The sequence below is a fragment of the Ranitomeya variabilis genome, chromosome 5, assembly GCF_051348905.1.
Source record: "Ranitomeya variabilis isolate aRanVar5 chromosome 5, aRanVar5.hap1, whole genome shotgun sequence".
Taxonomy (NCBI): domain Eukaryota; kingdom Metazoa; phylum Chordata; class Amphibia; order Anura; family Dendrobatidae; genus Ranitomeya; species Ranitomeya variabilis.
In genome coordinates this window covers 373,429,419-373,441,530 of record NC_135236.1, presented here as the reverse complement: position 1 = coordinate 373,441,530, position 12,112 = coordinate 373,429,419, and the positions used below count along the sequence as shown (strand labels likewise).

Genomic DNA, 12,112 nt, shown 5'->3' with positions numbered 1-12,112 from the left:
CTGCTTGTGTTCATCATAGGAAACTAACATTTCTTGCAAGAGTTCAGTTTTTCTACTTTGTTCTGCTCCAAACGGCAGTGTGAACAAAGCCAGATCTACTAATATTCTAGAGTATACATATTAGTCCAAACACATAACCTAAACACCATAGGTCACACTCCGTACATAACAGCTGTTTCTTAGAACCAAGAAAAAAAGGCTCATGAAGTGTATATAAAACAATTAATAAAAAAATTTTTCGAACACATATCCATAAAATGATGTAAACAGTATATAATGGATGCCTCAACTAATGAGTAACAACCAACAGCAGAATAACACACTGATTCACATACAGGTATATACCATGATAAGTATCATAATCATATGGTAACCAACAAAACCATTGCTCAAATCCAATCTACTAAAGATACAAGTGCTATTTATGGTACACCCTAATAATAATCAATCCATGGTAATTAACATCAAAACATGTAGTATGCTAAAGTGTCTATGTGCATTGTGCTACTCTATTTTGAAAATATAAAGTGCATAGAGTCACATTCTAATACTTGTGTGAAGTGTCAATGCAACTGCGTCTCACCCCGACGCGCGTTTTGCCTAATCTTCTTCCGGGGGGCGATCCTGGTAGTATACTACTTGTATTGATGGTAATCACCATGGATTGATTGTTATTAGGGCATACCATAAATAGCACTTGTATCTATAGTAGATTGGATTTGAGCAATGGTTTTGGTGGTTACCATATGATTATGATTTATGATATTTATCATGGTGTATACCTGTATGTGAATCAGTGTGTTATTCTGCTGTTGGTTGTTAGCCATTTGTTGAGGCATCCATTATATACTGTTTACATCATTTTATGGATATGTATTCGAAATAAACTTTATTAATTGTTTTATATACACTTCATGAGCCTTTTTTTCTTGGTTCTAATATACTAGAGTATAGAAATAGTTGTAGCTCGGCGGTCAGCAGCGGACACAGACAGACAAGGGCCCCTGTGTCAGAACAATATAAGGGCCCTTTGCAGTCCAACAGCTCATCATAATGCACAATTCCATCTGCTTTGGAGGTAAAAGTGCCCCCCCCAAACCTCGGGGGGGCCCGGGTTGCACCACTGCTAAGTCAGCCTCTTTGAACAGCATAGTAAATGCCGCATCCCAATCCCTGAGACCGCAGTATCAGTCAGAATAGTTATAATGCAATTTCCATTGGGCGCTATCTGAACATGCTCACTTATACAAGTGTTATTACAATGGCCTTTATTGCATAAATAATACTTTCTTGTCACAACACATGACAAATTGGCATTTCTACAACATTTCTTCACATTTCAATGGTCTACCACGACCTTTACTGTGCAGCTGGGAATGAACAGTAAGGTTAATAAGACAGAGGCATTCTCTAATAAATTCTTACATTAACATACGGTTACAGGCGTAGCCGGCACAGTATTAGCAGTAATTACGGTACACTCAAACAATTTTCTTCTTAACTCTTTATATTCCTTCAAGTCTTTCAGATATAATTATTCAGTTAAATGACCTCCCTGGGAGCTTTGTAAGGTAAGTATGGTTTGGCAAACTATCTTATTCACTGTGTAATGTTAATTGCTACTTAACAAAATTAGAGGGCTAGGGTGCAAAATGTTGATGTTTCTATGATAAGTTGATAACTCTATGGAAAATCATGGGATTTTAGGGCAAGAAAAAAATAGGAAAATTACCAAAGCTGTGCTAGTGGCATTATCTAAACTATTTTTATATATTCATAACTCTCAGATATGTAAGGGCTGCAACCACTGGGGACCCCTCCATCATGAGAACAGGCCTCTAAACAGCCTTGTCAGAATGGAGCGTTGGCCCTGCATGAGGTGAACTATTGCCATAGACAGGACCAGTCTATCATATAGACCCTTAGGCCTCATTCAGTGTTCCATGTACATCTTCATGGTTTTCGTGGATAGAACACATTCCCATTATATACCACATTCCAAATTATTATGCAAACGCTATTTTTCTCTAATTTTTCTAAATGGTCGATGCAAATGAGTCAGTATAATATTCAAAACATCAACCGTTATTGGACAAGCATCTCAATGATAGCAGTATTTTTTTTTCAAAACTTAAAAAACCCAAAATGCACCATTTCAAATTATTATGCACAACAGAGTTACCAAACATTTTATAGGTTTTAAAAACTGACAATGGTCATTTGTTGAATTTGTAGCATTAAGAGGTCACATTTACTGAGTCAAAAGCTGTTTCAATCAAAAACTTTTTTAACAAGCCAAGTTGCATGTTAACATAGGACCCCTTCTTTGATATCAACTTCACATTTCTTGCATCCATTGAACTTGTGACTTTTTGGACAGTTTATGCTTTAAGTTCTTTGCAGAATTGCCTCCCACCTTCATATGTCTTTTGCTTGAGGATACTGTAAAGGTTCTCAATAGGTATGAGGTCAGGGAAGTATGGAGGCCACTTTGGTGTCATTCATGAAGATGACACTGTTCTTCTTTTTGTACCATGGAAGAAAGTGGTCAGTCAGAAACTCTAGACCCTAAAGGGGCCAAGTTCATCTCTCCCTTTGATTCCGGCCCAAAACATGAATTCACCACCTCATTGCTATTATCGAAGCTGTGTTGGGACATGGCAACCATCCACTACTCCATACATGTGAAACTCAGGCCCACGGGCCAAACTGATCCACAGTGTAATTATATTTGGCCCACAAGAAAATACCAAATGTTGACTGGAGATGGCCTGGCAGTAGACTGCGCAGTACTGCTAATACTAGAAATCCTGTGTTTCCAGTCGGGCACTCTCCCTGGTAATACAAGGCTTTTTACAACCTGCCCCATAGTAATGCGCCCCAGCTATAACGCACTTCCTGACCGTCATTCACCTGACGCGGATGTTTCCTCCTCTTCTCCCTACATCTCTCCCTTGCACTCTTCCATACATCTCAGCGGGCATAGCGCCTTTTGCCCTCTTTCTCCTCCACAAGCTGGGGACAGGTTTGCTATTGAGCCAGTACGCTTATGCCATGGTTTAATACAGTTTTAAATACCACAAATGGAAATGATGACCTGGGAATGGTATGTTGTCTAATCCAAAAAGGTCTAAAGGGGCAAAGCCACACTAGAAATGATTATTTTATGGGGTAGTGGATTAAATTGTCAATCTAAATTGGCCATTAGAAGATTAGATTATACATATATATTAAATAATCTAATCTATATGTGCCTAATTAGAATTGTCATTTTAATTCATTACTCCATATAATAACTATTACAATCTAATATATAATTGCCTAGAATACTACTTCCTGCAATTTGTGCCAACTTCCGTGGCTTTGTCCGGAGCTAATGTCCGGAGCTAATGTCCGGAGATAAGTGACGTCACCAGTGTCCTACACCCAGGCAGAGCACAGGGGCCCCAGGCAGCATATGGGGCCCCAGGCAGAGCACAGTGGCCCCAGGCAGAGCACAGGGGCCCCAGGCAGCATATGGAGCCCCAGGCAGAGCACAGGGGCCCCAGGCAGCATATGGGGCCCCAGGCACAGCACAGTGGCCCCAGGCAGAGCACAGGGGCCCCAGGCAGAACATGGGGCCCCAGGCAGAGCACAGGGGCCCCAGGCAGAGCACAGGGGCCCCAGGCAGCATATGGGGCCCCAGGCAGAGCACAGGGGCCCCAGGCAGCATATGGGGCCCCAGGCAGAGCACAGTGGCCCCAGGCAGCATATGGGGCCCCAGGCAGAGCACAGTGGCCCCAGGCAGAGCACAGGGGCCCCAGGCAGCATATGGGGCCCCAGGCAGAGCACAGTGGTCCCAGGCAGAGCACAGGGGCCCCAGGCAGCTTATGGGGCCCCAGGCAGAGCACAGTGGCCCCAGGCAGAACATGGGGCCCCAGGCAGAGCACAGTGGCCCCAGGCAGAGCACAGGGGCCCCAGGCAGAACATGGGGCCCCAGGCAGCATATGGGGCCCCAGGCAGAGCACAGGGGCCCCAGGCAGCATATGGGGCCCCAGGCAGAGCACAGTGGCCCCAGGCAGAGCACAGGGGCCCCAGGCAGCATATGGGGCCCCAGGCAGAGCACAGTGGTCCCAGGCAGAGCACAGGGGCCCCAGGCAGCCTATGGGGCCCCAGGCAGAGCACAGTGGCCCCAGGCAGAACATTGGGCCCCAGGCAGAGCACAGGGGCCCCAGGCAGAGCACAGGGGCCCCAGGCAGCATATGGGGCCCCAGGCAGAGCACAGTGGTCCCAGGTAGAGCACAGGGGCCCCAGGCAGCCTATGGGGCCCCAGGCAGAGCACAGGGGCCCCAGGCAGCATATGGGGCCCCAGGCAGAGCACAGGGGCCCCAGGCAGCATATGGGGCCCCAGGCAGAGCACAGTGGCCCCAGGCAGAGCACAGGAGCCCCAGGCAGAACATGGGGCCCCAGGCAGAGCACAGGGGCCCCAGGCAGAGCACAGGGGCCCCAGGCAGCATATGGGGCCCCAGGCAGAGCACAGGGGCCCCAGGCAGCATATGGGGCCCCAGGCAGAGCACAGCGATATTTTGGACCACTGTGCGGTGTTTCAGACCCCCTGTGTGATGTCTGGGGCCCTGTTCTTAAGTATATTAAAGATTAAAGTAACGTATATTAAAGTATATTATAGACCAAATTTGACACGTTTATGAGCACCATTGAGTGATATACTCAAGAATGACATAATTTTTCAACATTTTATGGTTTCAAACTGTAAACACAGAGTTTTTTTTACTTCAACCAGAAAACCTTAACGGTTCATAAAAAACTTGACTGTTCAGGATATGATAAAAGTCATAGTATTCTGAATCTTTAACTTATAAAGATACCTTTACATGGGGTGATTATTGGTTCCAGAGAGGCTTTCGGCCGATAATCGTACACATGGCTGGTGACAGGACAATACAATATAAACGTTCAAAGGTAAACACTGATAACATTAAAATCTAAAGGCCCCGTCTCACATAGCGAGATCGCTAGCGAGATCGCTGCTGAGTCACAAGTTTTGTGACGCAACAGCGACCTCCATAGCGATCTCGCTATGTGTGACACGTACCAGCGATCAGGCCCCTGCTGCGAGATCGCTGGTCGTGTCAGAATGGCCTGGACCTTTTTTTGGTCGTTGAGGCCCCGCTGACATTGCTGAATCGGTGTGTGTGACACCGATCCAGCGATGTCTTCACTGGTAACCAGGGTAAACATCGGGTTACTAAGCGCAGGGCCGCGCTTAGTAACCCGATGTTTACCCTGGTTACCAGCGTAAATGTAAAAAAAAACAAACAGTACATACTCGCCTTCTGATGTCCGTCAGGTCCCTTGCCGTCTGCTTCCTGCTCTCACTGACTGCCGGCCGTACAGTGAGAAGTGAGAGCACAGCAGTGACGTCACCGCTGCGCTCTGCTCTCACAGTACGGCGGCTCAGTCAGAGCAAGAAGCAGACGGCAAGGGACCTGGACACCGAAAGGCGAGTATGTAGTGTTTGTTTTTTTTGGTAACCAGGGTAAACATCGGGTTACTAAGCGCGGCCCTGCGCTTAGTAACCCGATGTTTACCCTGGTTACCCGGGTGCTGCAGGGGGACTTCGGCATCGTTGAAGACAGTTTCAACGATGCCGAAGTCGTTCCCCTGATCGTTGGTCGCTGGGGAGAGCGGTCTGTGTGACAGCTCCCCAGCGACCACACAGCGACTTACCAACGATCACGGCCAGGTCATATCGCTGGTCGTGATCGTTGGTAAATCGCTTAGTGAGACGGGGCCTTAATATATAATTGCCTAGAATACTACTTCCGGCAATTTGTGCCAACTTCCGTGGCTTTGTCCGGAGATAATGTCCAGAGATAAGTGACGTCACCAGCGTCCTACACCCGCTCAGGGTGGACAAAGATATATGCCTTCGTGGTGCGCGGCACTTTTCTGATTGGTTGCCGCCTGCCGCGAGCGACCAATCAGAAAGGTGCCGTACTGTCAAGAATTGTCAAGAGCTGGTGAGTGCAGCCATTTTTTGTTCTTTCTTACTATTATTTATTAATTGTATTATTCTTACATTTGAATAAATAAAGTATATATGGATTCTAGACTCCCGATTCTTTAGAATTGGGCTGCCATCTAGTGTAATATAATAAATGGTAAGCTTTATTGGCCTGCTAAAGAAGGGTAATTTCTAGTTGGGGCTTTGCTCCTTTAGGTCTTTTTGGATCATGCCATGAGTTATTTTATTACTCTATTTCATGTATTCTCTATCTTGTTTTGTTCTTGATTATTATCCTTTCCCTATGTGTTGATATCTTACCCTTTTTCTTTACTCCCTACAATCTTGACACTCCAAATATTGTTTCAGTTCAGTGCACACCAATATTTACTGAATACTACAAATCTCAGAATGAGATCAACCAGGACCCCCAAGCGCCCCATCCACTGTTGACATTCATAAGTGACCTTGTGCTACCAGTCACATCAGGCCACCCTCCCTTCCCAAAAACTGGACAAATGAAACATGGAAAACAAGCTTTCTAGAAAAGTTTAAAGCAGAATATCTGTATGTATGTAAATGTAAAGGGCAGACTTGTTTGTCTTGTTTGGAGAGCAAACGAAGCTGTAACCAAATAATATAAAATAAGTAGAGACAGAGACCCTGATTCCAGTGATGAGTCACTACTGGACTGGTTGCTGTAGTTTCAATAAAATCATTAGAGGACAAGTGACCCTGCTGCCAGGTAGTCAAGCATATTCATGAGCTCCGCCAGAAAGTTCCCAATCAAAGGTGTGGGTGGGGTTATAAAGAGCTCAACATTCAGAAAACTGCTAGATGTTTAGCAGAAAAAACTGATTTTTTCTAAATTACATCAAGCAGCCCAATAACTAATACATCGCTGGAATCAGGGTCTCTGACCCTATATTGTGCTGGTTTTGAATGATGTAGCACAAACCTATTGACAGATTCCCTTTAAGTTTCGCTTGTTCCAGATTCAATGTCTAAGCAAAAGTTTTTTAAAATATAAAAAGGTTCATCATTTTATTTGATGATAAGGAGTAATGTGCTCAATTGTAGACTTTTTTTAAGTAAATATCAAGGGTGGCCCATTGTGTATTCGAGTTATCTCTGCACTACTACATCCAGCTGGACCATCCGCTGTTGCCCAACATTCATCAGTAAACAAGACTGTTTTAAAATTAGTCTACATGTATGTCTCGGTCCACTGCTATCATTTCTGTTTGTGAGCACTGTTTTTGGTTGGCCGAATAGTAGGTTTATGCTCAACTGCAAGTCTTTGGAGGATCCTACATCTTGATGTTCGTGGTACTCCATAGGCATCAGCAGCTTCAAATACCTGTTTGCTGCTTTATAATGGTAATTAAGCAGCTGCTGTCTTAATTTGATGAATTTGTCTGTCAGTAACCTTCCTCATTATGCCTTTATCTGCATGAACCAGTCTGTGCTTTGTATCAGCCACAAATCTCTGCACAGTATAATGATCATGCTTAGGTTTTTGTGAACATGTGCAGTACCTGGCCATTGGCACTTTATAGTAGCTCCGCTACTGATCACAAATGGCCACCGCCAGCTCAGGAAACAGCTGATCGGTAAGGCTAGTTTCACGGTTGAGTCCGCAGCATATTGTCTGCAACCACAAACACATGCAAAAACGCATGATGGGAAAAAAAACGCTGCGTTTACATGTGTTTTTGCATGCATTTGCGCTTTTTATGCGCATGTGTTAGATAGAAAAAAGATTTTCAATTCTCAGTCTCATGGGATTTCTTGTTTACTCAGAAAACGCATGAATACGCAAACGCAAGCGAACGCATGTCCTTGCGTTCCTATGCGTTCCCATAGACTGTAATGCGTTGTTTTGATCCACTCCTTTCGCCTTGTGTATGGCGGTGGAAATTTGATGCCTCAAAAACTGCAACATGGTGTGTTAGCTGCGCCCCGCCACACAACGCGAAACAACGCATGTGTAAGCAAACGCAGGCGACCGCATGCAAACGCATGTACCTGCGTCCACAATGTAAAAGATATGAAATCAAGACGCATGCGGATGTATGCGTCAGAAACGCTACGGACACAACCGCAAATGTGAAACCGGCCTAAGTGTGCTAGGTGTCGCACCCCCACAATCTAATATTAACCCCTTCCCGACATTTGACGTACTATCCCGTCGAGGTGGGGTGGGCCCCCATGACCGCCGACGGGATAGTACGTCATACGCGATCGGCCGCGCTCACGGGGGGAGCGCGGCCGATCGCGGCCGGGTGTCGGCTGCATATCGCAGCTGACATCCGGCACTATGTGCCAGGAGCGGTCACGGACCGCCCCCGGCACATTAACCCCCGGCACACCGCGATCAAACATGATCGCGGTGTACCGGCGGTACAGGGAAGCATCGCGCAGGGAGGGGGCTCCCTGCGGGCTTCCCTGAGACGATCGGTACAAGGTGATGTACTCACCTCGTACCGAACGTCTTATCCCTGCAGGCCCCGGATCCAAAATGGCCGAGGGGCTGTATCCGGGTCCTGCAGGGAGCACTTCCGGGTCGGAGCAGGCTGCAGATGAAAGCTGCAGCCTGCTCCGATGAAAGGATGATCGCGGATCTCATAGAGTGCTGTGCACACTATCAGATCTGCGATCTGTGATGTCCCCCCCTGGGACAAAGTAAAAAAGTAAAAAAAAAAATTTCCACATGTGTAAAAAAAAAAAAAAAAAATTCCTAAATAAATAATAATAAAAAAAAAAATATTATTCCCATAAATACATTTCTTTATCTAAAAAAAACAAACAAAAACAATAAAAGTACACATATTTAGTATCGCCGCGTCCGTAACGACCCAACCTATAAAACTGGCCCACTAGTTAACCCCTTCAGTAAACACCGTAAGGAAAAAAAAAAAAAAACGAGGCAAAAAACAACGCTTTATTACCATACCGCCGAACAAAAAGTGGAATAACACGCGATCAAAAAGACGGATATAAATAACCATGTTACCGCTGAAAACGTCATCTTGTCCCGCAAAAAACGAGCCGCCATACAGCATCATCAGCAAAAAAATAAAAAAGTTATAGTCCTCAGAATAAAGCGATGCCAAAATAATTATTTTTTCTATAAAATAGTTTTTATCGTATAAAAGCGTCAAAACATAAAAAAATGATATAAATGAGGTATCGCTGTAATCGTACTGACCCGACGAATAAAACTGCTTTATCAATTTTACCAAACGCAGAACAGTATAAACGCCTCTCCCAAAAGAAATTCATGAATAGCTGGTTTTTGGTTATTCTGCCTCACAAAAATCGGAATAAAAAGTGATAAAAAATGGTCACGTGTCCGAAAATGTTACCAATAAAAACGTCAACTCGTCCCGCAAAAAAAAAAAAACCTCACATGACTCTGTGGACCAAAATGTGGAAAAATTATAGGTCTCAAAATGTGGAGACGCAAAAACTTTTTTGCTATAAAAAGCGTCTTTTAGTCTGGTTTCACACTTGCGTTTTTATCTGCATGCGTTTTTTAAAAAAACCACGTGTGAAAAAATGCATGTAAACGCGGTAAAACGCATGCGTTTTTATAGAAAAACACAAGAAAACAAGAAAAAAACAAAAAACCCTAACCCTACCCCTAACCCTACCCCTAACCTGAAATACGTGGCACTGAAATACGTGGCACTGAAATATACGTTTATATACGTATATACGTATATAAGTGCCACGATATTTCAGTGGCCACGTATTTAAGTGCCACGTATTTAAGTGCCACGTATTTAAGTGCCACGTATTTAAGTGCCACGTATTTCAGTGCCACGTATTTAAGTGCCACGTATTTCAGTGCCACGTATTTCAGTGCCACGTATTTCAGTGCCACGTATTTACGTGCCACGTATTTACGTGCCACGTATTTTTCAGTGCCTGAAATACGTGGCACTGAAATACGTGGCACTGAAATACGTGGCACTGAAATATCGTGGCACTGAAATATCGTGGCACTGAAGTATTTACGTGCCACGTATTTTTCAGTGCCTGAAATACGTGGCACTAAAATACGTGGCACTGAAATATCGTGGCACTGAAATATCGTGGCACTTAAATACGTGGCACTTAAATACGTGGCACTTAAATACGTGGCACTTAAATACGTGGCACTTAAATACGTGGCACTGAAATACGTGGCACTGAAATATCGTGGCACTGAAATATCGTGGCACTGAAATACGTGGCACTTAAATACGTGGCACTTAAATACGTGGCACTTAAATACGTGGCTCTTAAATACGTGGCACTTATATACGTGGCACTTATATACGTGGCACTTATGACTGTCAGAAAATGTTCAGTAAACGGTTAGGGGTGAGGTTAGGGGTAGGGTTTCAGGTAGAATTGGGGAGATTCCACTGTTCAGGCACATCAGGGGCTCTCCAAACGCGACATGGCGTCCAATCTCAATTCCAGCCAATTCTGCGTTGAAAAAGTAAAACAGTGCTCCTTCCCTTCCGAGCTCTCCCGTGCGTCCAAAAAGGGGTTTACCCCAACATATGGGGTATCAGCGTACTAGGGACAAATTGAACAACAACTTCTGGGGTCCAAGTTCTCTTGTTATCCTTGGGAAAATAAAAATTTGGGGGGCTAAAAATCATTTTTGTGGGAAAAAAAATATGTTTTATTTTCACGGCTCTGCGTTGTAAACTGTAGTGAAACACTTGGGGGTTCAAAGTTCTCACAACACATCTAGATAAGTTCCTTGGGAGGTCTAGTTTCCAATATGGGGTCACTTGTGGGGGGTTTGTACTATTTGGGTACATCAGGGGCTCTGCAAATGCAACGTGACGCCTGCAGACCAATCCATTTAAGTCTGCATTCCAAATGGCGCTCCTTCCCTTCCGAGCTCTGTCATGCGCCCAAACAGTGGTTCCCCCCCACATAGGGGGTATCAGCGTACTCAGGACAAATTGGACAACAACTTTTAGGGTCCAATTTATCCTGATACCCTTGTGAAAATACAAAACTGGGGGCTAAATTTCATTTTTGTGAAAAAAAAAAAAAAATTATTTTCACGGCTCTGCGTTATAAACTGTAGTGAAACACTTGGTGGTTCAAAGTTCTCACAACACATCTAGATAAGTTCCTTGGGGGGTCTAGTTTCCAATATGGGGTCACTTGTGGGGGGTTTGTACTGTTTGGGTACATCAGGGGCTCTGCAAATGCAACGTGACGCCTGCAGACCAATCCATTTAAGTCTGCATTCCAAATGGCGCTCCTTCCCTTCCGAGCTCTGTCATGCGCCCAAACAGTGGTCCCCCCCCACAAATGGGGTATCAGCGTACTCCAGACAAATTGGACAACAACTTTTGAGGTCCAATTTATCCTGATACCCTTGTAAAAATACAAAACTGGGGGCTAAAAAATCATTTTTGTGAAAAAAAAAAAAAAATTATTTTCACGGCTCTGCGTTATAAACTGTAGTGAAACACTTGGGGGTTCAAAGCTCTCAAAACACATCTAGATAAGTTCCTTAGGGGGTCTACTTTCCAAAATGGTGTCACTTGTGGGGGGGTTTAATGTTTAGGCACATCAGGGGCTCTCCAAACGCAACATGGCATCCCATCTTAATTCCAGTCAATTTTGCATTGAAAAGTAAAATAGCGCTTCTTCCCTTCTGAGCTCTGCTATGCGCCCAAACAATGGTTTACACCCACACATGGGGTATCGTCGTACTCAGGACAAATTGCACAACAACTTTTGTGGTCTAATTTCTTCTCTTACCCTTGGGGAAATAAAAAAATGGGGGTTAAAAGATCATTTTTGTGAAAAAATATGATTTTTTATTTTTACGGCTCTGCATTATAAACTTCTGTGAAGCACTTGTTGGGTCAAAGTGCTCAACACACATCTAGATAAGTTCCTTAAGGGGTCTACTTTCCAAAATGGTGTCACTCGTGGGGGGTTTCAATGTTTAGGCACATTAGGGGCTCTCCAAACGCAACATGGCGTCCCATCTCAATTCCAGTCAATTTTGCATTGAAAAGTCAAATGGCGCTCCTTCCCTTCTGAGCTCTGCCCTGCGCCCAAACAATGGTTTACACCCAC

General features: G+C 44.5%; 1 protein-coding gene across 1 annotated transcript in view; it reads right to left on the bottom strand.

Annotated features, from left to right (window-relative positions):
• The window catches only part of LOC143776046 (V-type proton ATPase subunit S1-like), a 223,972-nt gene that overhangs the window by 109,506 nt on the left and 102,354 nt on the right, over positions 1-12,112 (bottom strand). The gene's annotated exons all lie outside the window — the stretch shown is intronic.